We start from the raw sequence: 17652 nt of genomic DNA, 5'->3' as shown, positions 1-17652 counted from the left end.
GAACTTCAGTGAATCTCAGATAAATACAAAAAGATCCACACCTAGACATGTCATAGTCAAACTGCTGAAAGCAAACACGAAGAGAAAATAACACAAGCATAAAGAACCATCAATCTGATTAACAGCAGATATTCAATGAGAAACAACAGAGGCCAGAAGATGGTGGAATGACATATTCAAAGTAATGAAATAAAAAAGCTGTCAACCAAGAAAGTAGCAGAATCATCCTCCTATAACGAAGGCATAACAAAGAGTATCTCAGGCAAAAAAATGCTGAGAGAATTTTTTTGCTAGCAAACCTGCCTAACAAGAAATACTACAGGAAGTTCAGCAAGCTGAAAGTAAAAAGACAACAGATTTAGATACCCAGGAAAAAAAGAAGAGCACCAGAAATGGAAAATATGTGGGTTAAACTAAAGGACTCTATAAATATATTTTTCTCATTTCTTCTCTCAACATCCTTAAAAGACCTAAGAATGTATGGCAACGATTATAATATGGTATTGCTGGATCCACAGTATATATAAATATAAAATATATACAATAATAATGGCACATTAGAGGAGGGAGAAAATGGGGCTGTATTAGAGCAAAGTTTCTGTATTTTACTGACAGTGAATTAAAGTTAATATTAAGCAGATTGTTAAAATGCATAATGTAAACCCCATGGCAGCCACAAAAAAACTATATTTGTATTTATATTGAATAAAGAAAAAAGATCAATGGTACACTAAAAAACATTTAACCTTGGGACACCTGCTTGGGCTCAGCAGTTAAAGCCTCTGCCTTCAGCTCACAGTGTGATCCTGGAGTCCCAGGATCGAGTCCCACATCAGGCTCCCTGCATGGAGCCTGCTTCTCCCTATGCCTGCGTCTCTGCCCCTCTCTCTCTCTCTCTCTCTCTCATTAATAAATAAATAAAATATTTTTAAAAAATTAATGTAAAAGAGAAGCACTAAAGGAGGCACAAGGGAATAAAAATAAGAGACATATTAGAAAAAATGGCAAGGGCAGCCCAGATGGCTCAGCGGTTTAGCGCAGCCTTCAGCCCAGGACATGATCCTGAAGACCCAGGATCGAGTCCCACATCAGGCTCCCTGCATGGAGCCTGTTTCTCCCTCTCCCTGGGTCTCTGTCTCTGTCTCTCTCTCTCTCTCCCCCTGTGTCTCTCATGAATAAATAAATACAATCTTAAAAAAAAATGGCAAATGACAAATATAAACCCAACCATGTCCATAATTAAATGTGAATGGTCTAAACAGCCCAATGAAAAGGCAAAGGCTGTCAGACCAGACCAAAAAAAAAAAAAATGTTGTCACCAAGAGATATACTTTACATTCATGACTGAAAGTTAAAGAGGGATGGGAAAGGATAGACTATAAAAACAGTAACCAGGGATCCCTGGGTGGCGCAGCGGTTTGGCGCCTGCCTTTGGCCCAGGGCGCGATCCTGGAGACCGGGGATCGAATCCCACGTCGGGCTCCCGGTGCATGGAGCCTGCTTCTCCCTCTGCCTGTGTCTCTGCCTCTCTCTCTCTCTCTCTCTCTCTGTTACTATCATAAGTAAATCAAAATTAAAAAATAAAAAAATAAATAAATAAATAAATAAATAAAATAAATAAAAACAGTAACCATAAAAGAGTTGGAATAGTTCTATTAATACTAGATAAAGCAGGCCTTAAGACAGATATTACTGAAGACAAAGACAAATATTTCATAATGATAAAATATCAGTAAGCCAGGAAGATATAACAATTACAAAGGTGCACCTAAAAACAGAGCTCCAAAACAATGAAGCAGTAATGTTCCTGAAAAAATTAAAAACTCAACAACAATTTGAAATTTCAATATTCCAGTCTATATAATTGATAGGATAACTAGACAGAATTTTAGAAAAGATATATAAAACTTGAATCACAGTACCAACCAACTAGACCTAACTGGTATATACAAAAAAGTTCATAAACAATGGAATAATATTGTTTTCAAGCACACACGGAACATTCTCCAGGTTAGACCAAATACTAGGCAACATAACAAGTCGTATAAATTTCAAAGAACGGAAGTCATACAAAGGATGTTCTTGAACCAAAACAAAATTAAATTAGATATCAATTAAATTAGAAACTAGAAAATCCTCAAGTGTTCAGGAATTAAATTTCACACTTCTAATAATTTGAGTCAAATACAAAATTAAAAGAGAAAATAGATTATATTTTTAACTGAATGAAAACAAGAATCTCAAAATCTAAAATGCAGCTAAAATAGTATTTAGCAGGAAGTTTATAATTTCATATATTTGAAAAAAATTTCTCAAATCAGTAATATAGGCCTTCACCTTAATAAAACAGAAAAAGAGCAAAACTAAATCCTGAAGTAGACAAAAGGCAATAATAAAGGTCACAGCAGAAATTAATGAAATACAAAACAGAAAATTAGAGAAAAACTTGGTTCTTTTAAAAGATCAACAAAATTGACTTCACAAAAATTAAGAGTTCTAAGACTGAAACTAAGATTATGTTATTATATGTTATTATACCTCAAAAAAATTTTTAAGAATTATAAAGGAAGGAATATTATAACAATTTAAACCAACAAAATTACACAACTTTTATGTAAAATGGACAAATTCCTAAAAAGACATGTATTATCAAAACTGACTAAAGAAAAAAAAAAAAAACTGACTAAAGAGAAAATAGAAAAATCTGAATATAACAAATAAACAAAGTGAATTAGTATTTTAAAATTTCCCACAAAGAAAAGAACAGGCCCAAATGGCTTCACTGATGAATTCCTTCAAATATTTACGGAAGAAATACCAATCCCTCACAAACTCATTCACAAAACAGAAGAAAACAGTATATTCTAAAACTCAATCCATGAAGCCAGAATTACCCTGATACCAAGTAAAGACATCACATGAAAACTACTCAATGTCTATAATTATAAAATTAGATATAAAAATCCTTATAAAATATTAGCAAACATATAAAAAGGCCTATCTGTCTTGACCAAGTAGGATATATTCCCTGAATGCAAAGGTGGTTTAACATCTGAAAAACAAGTAAGGTTAATACATTATATTATGAGAATACAGGACAAAAACCACATGGTTGTTTCAAGAGACACAGGAAAAAAGTATCTGACAAAATTCAGCACCTATTCATAATAAAAACTCTCAAAAAACGAAGACTAGAGAGAATAAGTGAGTTCAACAAAGTCACAAGGAACAATTTCAGCAAGTCATAAACTATTAAAGCAATAAACAAAAATCAATTTTATTTTTGTAACGAAATTAGTTTAGTATCACAATTTACTACTATAAATTTGAATTGATTCAAATTTTCTTTCTTATCCCTCAGTAGTCTCAAAATGTTCAAGTAGATTGCTCCCAGACATTTTATCTTTTTAGTTATCATGAATGTCTACTTTTCCTTCCATATTAGTCCTAATGCCTATTATTTATATTAAAAAATTACTTGTGTAAATTAATTTCATAAGCAGTTCCTTTACTGAATTCTCTTAATACTAACAGTATACAAACAAGCAAGCAAAAGAAAAAAGAAATGATTTCAGACGCATGCCCTTCAAAAACATGGAAATTCAGATATAAAAAATGTGGCATTTCAAATACACAAAAGAAATGCATCATTCAATAATTGGAATGGGGACAACTAGTTAGCCAGCTGGAGAAAAAGTAAAGCTAGTATTCTACATTTATTGTTTAAACCAAATATATTCAAAATAATATATTGAGATTTTAAGCAATCTAAACCATAAAAGGCAATAGAAAACCTGTATCTCTTTTCATATCATAGTTCACTGAATCTAAAACTACCAATCTTAAGCTACATGGCTATTTTATGGATTATTAAGAAAGAAAATAATAATGTCAACCCATGACAAACCAGTGATTCATGTCTTTCAGAGATGTGACAACACAGAGGAAAAAGTGAGTCCTGTAACCAATGGTGAAGATCTTTTAAACTGTACACAGAAACCCCCAGCCCCAGCCATAAAAGAAAAGATCACTAAATTTAATCATAAAAAATGAAAACTTCTAAAAAGGCAAAAATAAAATCAAAGGATAAGCAAAAATTTGGTGAAAATAATTTGCCTAACAAATGGCTAGGGGCTCAGCACATAACCAGAGATCACTGAAAATATACATATGGCCAATAATAACGGAAAAATGCTCAAGCTCACTCATGATGAAATTCTGGAAAGCAATACTAAACAACAAAATACTGAAAAATATTAAAAAGTTTGACACTAACTAGTGTTGTCACAGAAATAGATTCCTGATAAAGATTTTCCTGATAGAGATTTCCTATCAATAATCTTTAGTTAAGGGATCCCTGGGTGGCGCAGCGGTTTGGCCCCTGCCTTTGGCCCAGGGCACGATCCTGGAGACCCGGGATCGAATCCCACGTCGGGCTCCCAGTGCATGGAGCCTGCTTCTCCCTCTGCCTATGTCTCTGCCTCTCTCTCTCTCTCTCTCTCAATCTCTCTCTGTGTGTGTGACTATCATAAATAAATAGACATTAAAAAAAAAAGATTAAAAAAAAATAATCTTTAGTTAGGCAATTCATGCACCTAATTATCAAATGTACACACTCTTTGGCCCAACAATTTTTCCCTTAGGAATTTATACTGCAAATTTATTTCATTTAATTTTTTTTTTTTTTTTTTTTAAGAGAGAGAAAGTATATGTGAATGGGAATGGAGGAAGGGCAGAGTGAGAGGGAGAGGATCTTAAGCAGACTTCACACATGTAGCCCAATGTATGGTTTGATTTTATGACCCAAGCCAGAATCAAGAGTCAGACACTTAATTAACTGACTGAGCCACCCAGGCACCCCCTATAATGCAGTTATATTTTAAAATACATGCAAAGACATGCCCAAGAGTATCCAACATACTACCATTATAGCAAAAAACCTAAAAATCTAATTATCCCTAAATAAGTTAGTAGTTCAAAAAAATAATAATAAGTTAATAGTTAATTTGATTATGGTATATCCAAATACTGGAATAGTACACGGAATGAAATGAGAAAGAATGATATGCAAAAATATAAAGTTAACAACAAAAAAGGCATATTGCTTATGTATGGTGTGATCTCATCCATGTAAAGAATGTGTAAATACAGGTATACATATAAATGTCTGCATATATATAGAAAATGTCTGATAGGATACACACATACAACACACACACACACACACACACACACACGTTAACCCTGAGTAGGAATATGGAGGGTCTTTTTAAAAAATCTTGTAACATTCTCTATTGCCTAAGTGTGTAACCTCTTACAATAAACCTGGATAAGGAGAGATGTTGAACATGACAATTACTAAAATATATGGAAAAATAAAGAAATCTTAAAATAGGCCACTGTTAACTATTATTTTCACATTCTCATTTTTAAAAAAGATTTTATTTATTTATTCATGAGAGACAGAGAAGCAGACACAGGCAGAGGGAGAAGCAGGTTCCCTGCAGGGAGCGCAGGACTCGATCCCCGAAGGCAGATGCTCAACCACCGAGCTACCCAGAAGTCCCTTCACATTCTCATTTTTAAGGAATTCTCAAATCAAAGTTTATGAGAAACTTTAGAATTTTTATGATCATTAAAAACCGACATGAGACTATGTGCCATTGACAGATATGTAAATACCCTGAAAACTGTTAAATATTTAATTTTCTTTCATTTATCTGAGGATAAATGCACAGGCCTAACATATGTACCAACATAAGCCAAACAGAAAGGAGAATCATCAATCTTCCTAAAATAAGGGAACTGGGGCCTAAAAAAAAACACATGCAAGTAATCTAGTAAAGTGGGAAAGGATAATGATCTAAATCCTATAAAACCATTAACATTAACTCTTTCAATGTAGATATTCATAATCCATATATAGCAATACCATGCTCGCTCGCTCTCTCTATACACACACATATATATATTATTCATGCTTATATGTAAGTGGGTATAAAAGGAAAAGGGATTGTCCAATAGATACAGAGTACTATCCAACAGTTGTGATCAGTGCAGTTCATAAGCAAGCACATGGGCATCTATCACAAGTAAAAATTAAATATTGAGTAAAACAATGTTGGATTACCCCTATGTTAGACAAATGCCCATCCCACCAGATTACTTGGCTCAAATTCCAAGCTCCTAATTCCACCCTCTATCCCATAAAAGGACAACATACAGGTTACCCTTCAAAACAATCAGGATTAGACATATTCTTAAAGTCAAGTAAAATAGCAGTATCTATATATGCTAAATCTAACAATTTCTTTCCATAGTAGATACTGTTGGAGTAAATAAAATTAGTAGTAAATGATATTCCAAGGAAATGAGGAGACACTAATTGGACTTTTCCTAATTTAATTTCTAGTTGAGGACTAAGATTTCTTTAAAACCCTGGCAATAACCCAGAATTATCTTAAACAATTTGAACAAAGAAAGTACAAGTGGATTGGTGGCTCAGTTGGTTAGGTGTTCGACTCCTGATTTTTACTAAGGTCATGATCTTGGGGTCATGGGATCAAGCCCTGTGTCGGGCTCCACACTTAGCAATAAGTCTGCTTGAGAATCTCTCTCCCTCTCCCCTTGCCCCTTCCCCAGTTTGTGTGTGCATGCATGTGCACACACGCTCACTCCCTCTCTATAAAATACATAAATACAATCTTTAAAAAAATAAAAAATAAGTAAACACAAAATGTGTTTCATTAAAATCTTATGTTGATACTCTACATTATTCAAAGAGTATGTTTCCCAATGAAACCCCAAAGTAATGTTTCCCTCAGCTCAAAAGTCTAACTACATTAATATAGTTTTTAAAAATACGAAAACATTAAGTATTTAAACTTTCAAAGCAAAGGTATTTAATAATGCTGAAATGATCTATATATTTTTTTTAAATGCTATGCTATATAAACCTTTTAACAGAGACTAATAAAGAAAGTTAATACCCTGTGTTGATACTGCACTGATACTGGACACATACAATTTCTTTTATGTAACTGTAGTATTTTTTCCTAGCATATGAAATGAAGATAATGAAGACTGAAAACTGAGATTTAATTAGAAACAAAGAAGAGGCCAAACACAATTTTTTAATTCAGAAGTAATAAAATTTATATAGTAGCCCTAACACATTTTTAGGGATCCATAAATATCAGGCAAATCAATAAAAGCTATAAATGAAAGGCAAAACAATTAAAGAAACTTTAAATCTTTAGAAAATAACCAATATATTCAAAGTTGTGTTTATATCATTTTATCAAGGGATCACAAACATGACAGCATTTTCTAGTCCCTCAGCCAGTCAGTAGCTTTGTTAGTAAAATAGTTACAAGCCAAAAAAATCCATTTAAAAAAAAATTTATTTATACTAAGCTCTTAATGGCTGGCTCAAAGTTTTGTTTCCAAGAATTCAGAAAAGCATATATGCCACCTTCTCGATTATATTAATTTTTTGAATATGTATTTGCCATAAAACTATACTATTGTGGTAGACATTATTAAAAACAAGTAGAGCAAAACTTGTACTACACGGTTATTCACTATTCTATGCTCTTCACTTTTAGAATTTTTAATTCAGAATTAGAATTTCTAAAGCTATAGGAATAGTGTAACTTGAATAGAAAAAGCATGGCAAAGTATATACAGGAAGTAAAAATCTCTTCAAATTATATATTTTAGCATTACATTATGAGTCTCTTTGAAAGTTGATTGGATATATTTACTTCACAATCAAGACATTATTACATACGCCATCATCACAGAATATGGTAAAATCTACAGACTGGACAAATGTTTTCAAAATGTTAATATTCTGTTGAAAACATTTTCACAAAAAGCCTACTCATCTTCTTGCATCACTTTTTATTGAAAGCCCTAAATTAAGTCTCTCATACATCAAAGAACATAACTAGACTTGTTAAAAGAGAATGAAACAAAAAAATAAAACAGTAAAGTGATAAGGAAAAGGAAACAAGTCTCTCTGCCACACATGCACGCACACACACACGTATACACAAAATAATATAACCTCAAAGTCTAAATGTGTAAACAGAAATTTGGAGTATCATTCCCATCACCTTTCCCCTACCACGGAAACATACAATTTCCTCTAATTCACCTACCACAGTCTGTCTCTGGAACCCTAATTCATTTAGCATCATCTACCAATTTCACTTCTCCTTCCAACTCTCTATCATTCCTCCTCCTCTTCCACACCTCTCCTATCAAGCTGAAACTAAGGCCCTGTAAGTACAAAAAGAGATAATAGAATAAAATACAGTTACTTGGACAACCACCTAAAGGTCAGTTATGATCTTCCTCTTCCATGCTTCTCTCCCTCACATCAGGAGTTAGTGAATATTCCTTCATAGCAATTCCTCTGATTTAAGATTTTGCTGGCTAAATATTCTCTAATTATATCACTTGTGCAGATATAAACAGTGAATTAAGACTAAAAAATATGTTTTAAAGCAGGAGCATTATATTTATGCTATCAAGATTTTTTTTTAACTTTTATTTATTTATGATAGTCACACACAGAGAGAGAGAGAGGGGCAGAGACATAGGCAGAGGGAGAAGCAGGCTCCATGCACCGGGAGCCCAGCGTGGGATTCGATCCCGGGTCTCCAGGATCGCGCCCTGGGCCAAAGGCAGGTGCCAAACCGCTGCGCCACCCAGGGATCCCAAGATATTTATTTTTAACCAGTCAATGACAGATGTTAATAAATCCATACTCTACTGTAAATAAGATTTTTAATTTTACATGCTATGAACCCAAACACTTACTTAAAAATTAAGGTGATTTTTCTACCAATACCAATTTTAATAACTATGGCACAGAAAGAAAAAAAATGAAATACTTTGCAGGAACCATTTAGCTATTGTCCTTCCATTATTTAGTTCTGAAAGACTGGCAACATTCCTATATATCAGCAAGCGGACTGATTCATTAATTAAGCCAACATTTTGTCATTAATTGAGTTGGCATTCAACCACCCGATATGCATGTACAACATGCTACCTAAAATGCATAAGACATGCATAAACATCATGGTCTCCACCCACAGGAGTTCATAATTTAGCGAAGATGGTAAGTATACATACAACAAAGTGTAATAATAACATGATATGGGCTATAAATGATGGTGAAGCAATTTATTATAGAAAAAAATCAAAGCAGAGAGCAATCACAGGTGCCTGGGTGGCTCAGTCAGTTCAACATCCAACTCTTGATTTCAGCTCAGGTAGTGAGATTGAGTTCCATGTCAGGCTCTGCAGTTAACCTCGAGTCTGCTTGAGATCTCTCTCTCACTTTGCCCCTCCCCACCACTCATGCTCGCTTGCTCTCTAAATAAATACATACATACAATCTTTTTTTAAAAAAAGGCAGAGAGCAATCAATTCTCCTTTGTTACCAAATGAAAAAGAAGTAATATTTTAATGATGATTCCACATTTAAAAATGCAATGAATATATGCTTCAGACTTTGCTTAGTCCTAGTTTTTTGTAGGACTTTGCAGGTATTAACTTACTTAATCCAAACAACAAACTTATGAGATTGATACTAGTATCACTCACATTTTAACAAGAGAAAAAACTGAAGGGTTAAATGACTTACCAAAGGTTTTAAAACTAGTTAGTGGCAGAACCAAGATCCTTATAATGATCTGTAAGGCCCTCCACAATCTGTTGTGCTATGGTCTCCTCCTCCTCCTCCTCCTCATCACCACCACCACTACCACTTTCACCGCCTTTCAGACCTCATCTTCTATACTCTCCCCTCTGTTCACTCCACTTGAGCCTCACTAGCCAGACCTCTTTATCTCCATAGATCTTCTAAGCACACTACTGCCTCTAGGCCTATTGTACTGGCTGTTCTAGGCCTGGTACACTTCCTCCCAGAGATACTCCTAATTAAATCTTTACCTACATCAAGTCTTTGCTTAAACATTATCTTATTTAAGAGGCTTTTTCCTGCCATGCAATTTGAAACTGTAACCTGCCACCACATATACTTACCCAATTTCCCTTTTATCTGTCATATTCTTGCATAGTAGTTACCACCTCTTAACATACTATATGCAATCTATTTGTTTATGATTTTATCATTTTTCTACCCCCAACTATAAGCTCCACAAGGGCAGGAATTTTGTTTTGTTCAATGATCTATCTTAGGTGCCTAAAACAATGCCCTGCACATAGGAGATATTTAGGATTTTTAATGATTATACAAAGTGTAACTCCAACGCAGAAATCAAGCTCCAGAATCTTAACCACCACACGACACTATCATAGGTAACAAAACTAAAACATCTAGAAAAGTCACATTAACCTAATGATGCAGCAGAACTTGGTATCAAAACCAGTCTAGTGAGATTTTGGCAATACTGCCCTTCAACTTGGGAAACATCCCCAAAAGGGCTCGAAGATTCAACCTACTAATGACTGAGTCTACTATAAGCTTTATGAAACCTTGTATCACGTACAAAATAATTCTTAGCAATGTAAAGAACCATTTAATCCTACCTAATTTCCAGTCTTTCTTTTAAAAGAATGCTAATAATGAATTTCAGAAGTACTGTTGGAAAAGCTACAAAAACTGTTTGCACTTTACAATAGAACAGAAGAAACTTTTTTACTTTTTTCATATACTTCACATTTTCCATGCTTAGTTCTACAAACCTAGGCAACTTCTACCTCATTAAGTATCTTCAAAGTATATCTGGATGTTGTTTGCTGGTGTATTTCAGCCTACCCAATTGTTTCAACTGTCATCTTTGCCTAGAAAACTAAGATTGCAAAAGATGAGGTTTTATGAATTAATGATCAAAATCCAGAAAGAAACCCCTTAAGAACTGTCAAGAGTATGAATTTCTAAGAAATAAAAATATCAAGAAATATAGTAAAAATTTAGCTCTCTTGTAAGTATTTCATTATATCATGTACCTTAAAGGTTACTTCCAAATATAACCATTCCAGGAAAGCCATTCATTGATAAAAACTATAATTCTTGGTTAATTACCTCTTTTAAACCCCATCTTTTTAAAAAAGATTTTATTTATTCATGAGAGACACAGAGAGAGAGAGGTAGAGGGAGAAGCAGGCTCCATGCAGGGAGCCCGACATGGGACTCAATCCCAGATCTCCAGGATCATGCCCTGGGCTGAAGGCGGCGCTAAACCGCTGAACCACCCAGGCTGCCCCTAAAATTCCATTTTTAGTTTTACTGAAATGTGAATGCTTACAAGATTTTAACTATTGATGCTCCTATATTGTAAACATGGATTTTTAATTTTACATGGTTAGTCAAGTTCTAGTCTTAAATTAGTTCTTTTGTGATTTAATGATACTTTCTGAATGATGTGTTAAAAAAAAAAAAAAAAAAAAAGCTTGTTCCAGGCAAGAGATTTCTATGAATATGATTAGAATTTCTACAGAGTACCAAACCACAGACATATGTGTTTTTAAATTTACACTGGCTGCGTAAAAAATTAAAGTTATTAGAACTCTATGTGAATGATGGTCTAACAGTGTATTTTTCATCACCAGATCTTTCCCCAGTAGGAATGACAGCCCAACAAATTCAAATCAACCATCCTAGAAATTACCCTGTTCAGGTCCTTCTAGAACTTGGACATTTCCATTTCTACTCTCAACAAAAATGAGGCCAAGATCTTATAAACTTTGCAATTAATGTAGCTAATCCAGTTAGTTGAGGATGAAAATCCTACAAAGGAGTAATCAAATTCTTAAAAGAAAACTGACCAAAGTGAGTAAAATAAACCCATGAACTGAAAATGTTCACCTGCCCTTGACCTTTTCAAATTACCTAAATAAACACTTGTCAAACAAGAAACCAACTGTCTACGACAAGCATTTTTATAAACTCCTTAGACTATACATCGCTAGAGAGAACTAACCTAAATTACCTGTTGAGGAGAGACACCTCCCAAAAACGATGACAACTATCAAGGAACTATGTAATCTTTTCCCAAATTTTACTAAAAGAAATTCATTTTTAAGATTGGTAAACCACACTCTCAGCCGGTAAAGCCTCCAACTCTGGGTTTCAGGTCCAGTTGTGATCTCAGTATCCTGAGATGGAGTGGAGTGCTGTGTGTCAGGTTCCATGGTGGGCATGGAGCCTGCTTGGGATTCTCTCTCTCCCCCTCTGCCCTTCCCCCTCCCACACCTGCACAGTCTCTCTCTTAAAAAAAAAAAAAAATTAGTAAGTAAAATTACGGGAAAGTTGCTTTACTTTTACTTGTACATAAATTTTTACTAAATGTACATCAATTTGTAAACAATCATATTTTATACAGTGATGATCAAGATCACTCAAGCAAATTTTCAAATGATCTCCTCAAAGATGGTACAAGCATACTCTGGTAAAGTACTTCATGGTATACTAAAGTGCTTTCACTTGTTGCATTTCATCTGACCCCCTATAGTTATCTAGACAGGTATTATTGTTTATCTCCGAGGTTCATGGGATTAAGTACCCAAGTCCTTCCCAAGTTAAAACATATTTAATGTTACCCTAAACAATATCCTGGGAGGGACCCCTAGGTGGCTCAAGCAGTTGAGCGTCTGCCTTTGGTTCAGGGATCGAGTCCCACATGGGGCTCCATGCGGGGAGCCTACTTCTCCCCCTGCCTGTGTCTGCCTCTCTCATGAATAAATAAATCTCTAAAAACAAACAAAAATGTCCTGGGAGTAAAAAAAAAAAAAAAAAAAAAAAAATGTGTGTGTGTGTGTGTGCACGTGCATGTGTGTGCATACATATAAACACACATGTGAAGTATATAAATGAACATAAAAATTTAAAGTGCTATCTACAATAGTTACCATATAAACAGAAAATTAAATGCATCTGAGTTTTGTAACACAAAAATTATTCCACACTAACTAAAGAAATCCTTAAAAATTATAGTATCCATTTAAAAATTAAAGTTTATTTACATTTGATTTTTTTGTTTTATAAACAAAAACGTTAAAAAATTAAGTCAAAGATAAGAAACTGGAGTTATTACCTCTCATAAGAAATATAATTAAAAACTCTCATTTAAAAACTTGCGAAAGGTCCACAAAAAGCCAGTTCATTCATCTTGACAATTTTCATCTTAACACCACAATCATTTTTATCTCTGTCTAGAATGCATGCCCAGAATTACACTAGACACAATGTAGAGGTATGCCCACACATAAAACAAATGGGTTTTTTGTTTTGTTTTGTTTTAAGATTTTATTTATTTATTCATGAGAAACACAGAGAGAGAGAGGCAGAGACACAGGAGGAGGGAGAAGCAGGCTCCATGCAGGGATTGGGACTCGATCCCCGGTCTCCAGGATCATGACCTGGGCCAAAGGCAGAAGCCAATCCGCTGAGCCACCCAGGGATCCCCCTGTTTTGTTTTTTTAAAGGAGAAAGAAGTTTACTGAATACAACACAAGGGAGCAGCAGGCAGGACAGCAGAGGAGAGGCTGTCTGCAACAAATGGTTTTTAATCTGATTAGGAAAACTGATGATTTGCCATCAGAGTCATTCAGAGAATACCTCAAAAAGTGGCTGCAAAGGAGCACAGTGATTTCTCTGTAATTGTAGTAACTATATTAAGTTTGAACAATTCATGAAATATGTTTGTGAGGCTTTTTCTAAATAGAAGTCAATTTAGCAAGTCAACTCATCATTTAGAAACACAGGTTTATGCTAAAGTAGAATGGGCATTTTCTTATTTGGGCCAATTTACTCTCACTTAGAAAAGTCGGAAATTTCTGCCCTTTTCAATCTATGAATCAGAAACAGATTAAACTGGTTGCATAATACAAGATTTTCAGTACTGCTCTGAAAAATGTAATATATATTTAATATAATATACCACTGGAATTATTAAACATCTTAGGTGCAAATAATTTATTAAACAAACACACCTTTGAAGAAAATATTCAGGATTTATAACCTCATTTTAACTAACTACATAACAAAATTCTGTTTATGTGACAGATGCCTAGTAAAATAGCACATATCTATTCCCTGGCACCGTCTTTAACAGGCTAGGGCTGACTTGCCAAAAACTTCTTAGGTGTCTGATATTCTGATTTATAACCAAAGCAAGCTTTAATATAGTGCTTAAAACTTCACAAAGCACATATCCATATACCATTATTTTCAAAACTGATATAACCTGACTGGAGATCATGTAAGTTCACAAAAATTAAGGAACTTGAACTCCCACTCTAGACAAGATGGTGCAAATCTGTTTTTCCCTGCCCCTCCTCACTATGCACAATTATAAACCACTGAAATAATACAAGAGACAACCAGAGGAAAACTGAAAATGGTAAGGAGGCAGTGAACCAGTTTGGGACAGGAAGACAAAAAAAAAACAAAAAAATAGCAGGGTGTTTTTAGTCCCCACCCCCAACAGAAAAAGGCAATCCAAACTGGCATTTCCCGACCACCAACTTAGCAACAGAAGGCAGACCAGATAGTCACATTCCTCCCCCAAATTAAACTGGAGTCCCTCTACAATATAAGGAGGAGATCCAAACAGAAGTCCAGCCAACAACAAAGACCAGGGGAAGAAATTTTTCCTTATCCACTTGGCCTGAGCAACCGGTTTTCCACCTAGAGATACAGAGACAAGCAGGCAAAACTGAGGAACACAACCAGAGCAAGCAGCTGAGTATAAGCCAAGCCACTCCTCCCTCACCCAGAGACAGGGTGGCAGGGAAGAATGCGGAGACGCTGTATGAATAGTAGAAGGATCCTACCACAATCCTCTCCCATCTCAAGATACCAGAAACCCTGCATGGGGAAAACTCTTTTGCTCCCTTAGGCAGCACCAGCAAGGACTAGTGGGAGCCTAGCAGCATCGGATCAATTAAGGTGACCACAAAGGCTCTGAAAATTAAACTGCCACTGGAAACACAGCCTATAAAAGTAGGCCAAAATCTGTATGCTAAACCTAATAGGGTATGTCTGCTAAAATAAAAATATAAATAGCACCCAGAGCCTCCTAACTAATAGATAAAATAGAAATGACTCAAGACGTCACAAAGTGAGGAAAGATTATCAACTAAGGCCAACACAGAGATGAATCAGACACTGGAATTATTTGACAAGGATTTTTATTTTTTTATTTTTTAAGACTTTTTTTAAAGATTTATTTATTTATTCATAGAGAGAGAGAGAGGGGGGGGGGGGCAGAGACGCAGGCAGAGGGAGAAGCAGACTCCATGCAGAGAGCCTGACATGGGACTCGATCCTGGGTCTCCAGGATCACGACCTGGGCTGCAGGCGGTGCTAAACCGCTGCACCACCGGGGCTGCCCTGACAAGGATTTTTAAAAACTGTAATAAAAATGCTTCATCAATCAATTATAAATTTTCCCAAAACAAGTGAGAAAATGGGAAACCGAAGCAGAGAGAGTTTATTTTTTAAAAGCAAAAGAAAATTATACAGCTAAAAAATACAGTAAGAAAAATCTGAAGTCACTGGATAAACTTAGTACAAACGTGGAGATGACAGGGAGAATCATTGAACTTGAGGACAGAAAAACAGAACTTACCCAACGTGAACTATGAAAGAAACAAGAAAAAAAACCACCTAAATCTTGGGTAACTGTAGGTCAATAACAAAAGATCCAACATTCATATCACTGGAGTCTCAGAGATAAAGTAGAGAGAGGAGGTAAAACAGTATCTGAAGAAATGATGGCTGAAAACTTCTCAAATGTGGCAAATACAAACTTACAAATCCAAAAACCTGAGTAAACCCAAGACAGGATAAACACAAAGAAATTTACACTAAGATACACTATAATTAAATGTTCAAAATTAAAAACAAAAAAAACTTTGAAGGCAGCAGACAGAAACAACATACTACTTATAATAGAACAACAATGCAAATGACACCAGATCTCTCATCTGAAATCAGAAAGACCAAGAAAAGAGGCATATACTTTTTGAATACTGGAAAAATAAAGAACTGCCAACCAAGAATTCTATATCTAATGAAACTATTCTTCAGGAATTATTAAACATTTTTTTAAAGATTTTACTTATTTATTCATGAGAGACAGAGAGAAAAAGAGAGAGAGAGAGAGAGAGAGAGAGAGAGAGAGAGAGACAGGCAGAGGGAGAAGCAGGCTCCATGTAGGAAGCCCGACATGGAACTCCATCCCAGGTCTCCAGGGTCAGGCCCTGGGCCGAAGGCGGTGCTAAACCGCTGAGCCACCCAGGCTGCCCCGGAATTATTAAACATCTGTTTAACAATCCATTTAAGCTGCTACAACAAAATACTACAGAATGGGTGGCTTATACACAACACTAGTTTATTTCTCACAGTTCTGGAGGCTAGAATTCCCAGATCAGGATGTTGGTATAGTTGGGTGAGGCTCTCTTGCAGGTAACGGAATTCTCTTTGTATCCTCACAGGGCAGAAAAGGGCAAAGGAATTACTCTCTGGCTTCTTTTATAACAGCACCAATTCCAATCATGAGGGCCCCTCCCTCATGACCTCATCACCTCCCAAAGGCCCCAACTCCTAATAGAATTTCAGTGTATGAATTTTAGGGAAATGCATTCAGACCACAGCAAGGAACAAATAAACCATTTTTACAAAGCATTCCCAAAACAAGAAAAACTAGAAGAATGTGTCACTTGCAGCCATACTTATAAGGACTGGTTGAAGAAAACATTCCCAACAGGAAGAAAAGAACTATTGGTATACAACAGATTATCTTTTCCATCATTAGTTTTATAAATCATACTTGATGATTGAAACAAAAATTGCAACACCATTTCATACCTAAGACAATTATGTTTAAAACTTGAGAAGGTAAAGGGTAATATAGAAGTTTACACACATCTGTTGACGTTGTAATCTGCTGATATCAGCAGACGGTTATAAATCACCCGGGTAATAACTACAACAACCACTGCAAAAACTACACCAAGACAGTCTCAAAAACATTGTAAGTAGATCTTCTACACATTATAAAAGATGGGATCCTAAAGAATGTTCCAATAATCTGCAGGAAGGCAAGAAAAGAGAAGCAAAAACCAAAAACCAAAACAAGCAAAAAAAAAAAAAAAATTGCAGCCATAAGTGATGACACATCAATAATCACCTTAAATGCAGATACCCTAAGTAAACTCATCAAAGACAGACTGGCAGAGCAGATTTTTTTAAATGGCCCAACTGTATGTTGCTAACAAGAAATCTGATAACATATGCTGAAAATAAAGTAATGAAAAAGCTGTAACAATACTTTTCAGAAAAGCACAGTGGCTATATTAAAACACAACCAACCAACAGAATATAAATGATATACAGTTGATCCTTGAACAAATCCCTCACCCAGACAAAAATCCATGCTTACCTTTGACTCCCTCCAAAACTTCACTACTAAAGCCTACTTGTTGACTAGAAGTCTTACTGGTAATATAAATAATACATCAACACAGAGTTTTTTATCTTACATGTAGTATATATTCCATTTTTACATAAAACTAGATAAAATGTTAGAGAAAATCATAAAGAAAACACACTTACAGTACTGTAAAAAATCCATATATAAGTAGACCAGCACAACCCAAGCCCAT

At 35.1% G+C, this 17652-nt stretch overlaps 1 protein-coding gene across 5 annotated transcripts in view; it reads right to left on the bottom strand.

Annotated features, from left to right (window-relative positions):
- The window catches only part of ZNF148 (zinc finger protein 148), a 119678-nt gene that overhangs the window by 80839 nt on the left and 21187 nt on the right, over positions 1 to 17652 (bottom strand). The gene's annotated exons all lie outside the window — the stretch shown is intronic.

The sequence above is a fragment of the Canis lupus genome, chromosome 35, assembly GCF_048164855.1.
Source record: "Canis lupus baileyi chromosome 35, mCanLup2.hap1, whole genome shotgun sequence".
In the NCBI taxonomy this organism is placed as follows: Eukaryota; Metazoa; Chordata; class Mammalia; order Carnivora; family Canidae; genus Canis; species Canis lupus.
This window is presented reverse-complemented; position numbering and strand designations above follow the sequence as displayed.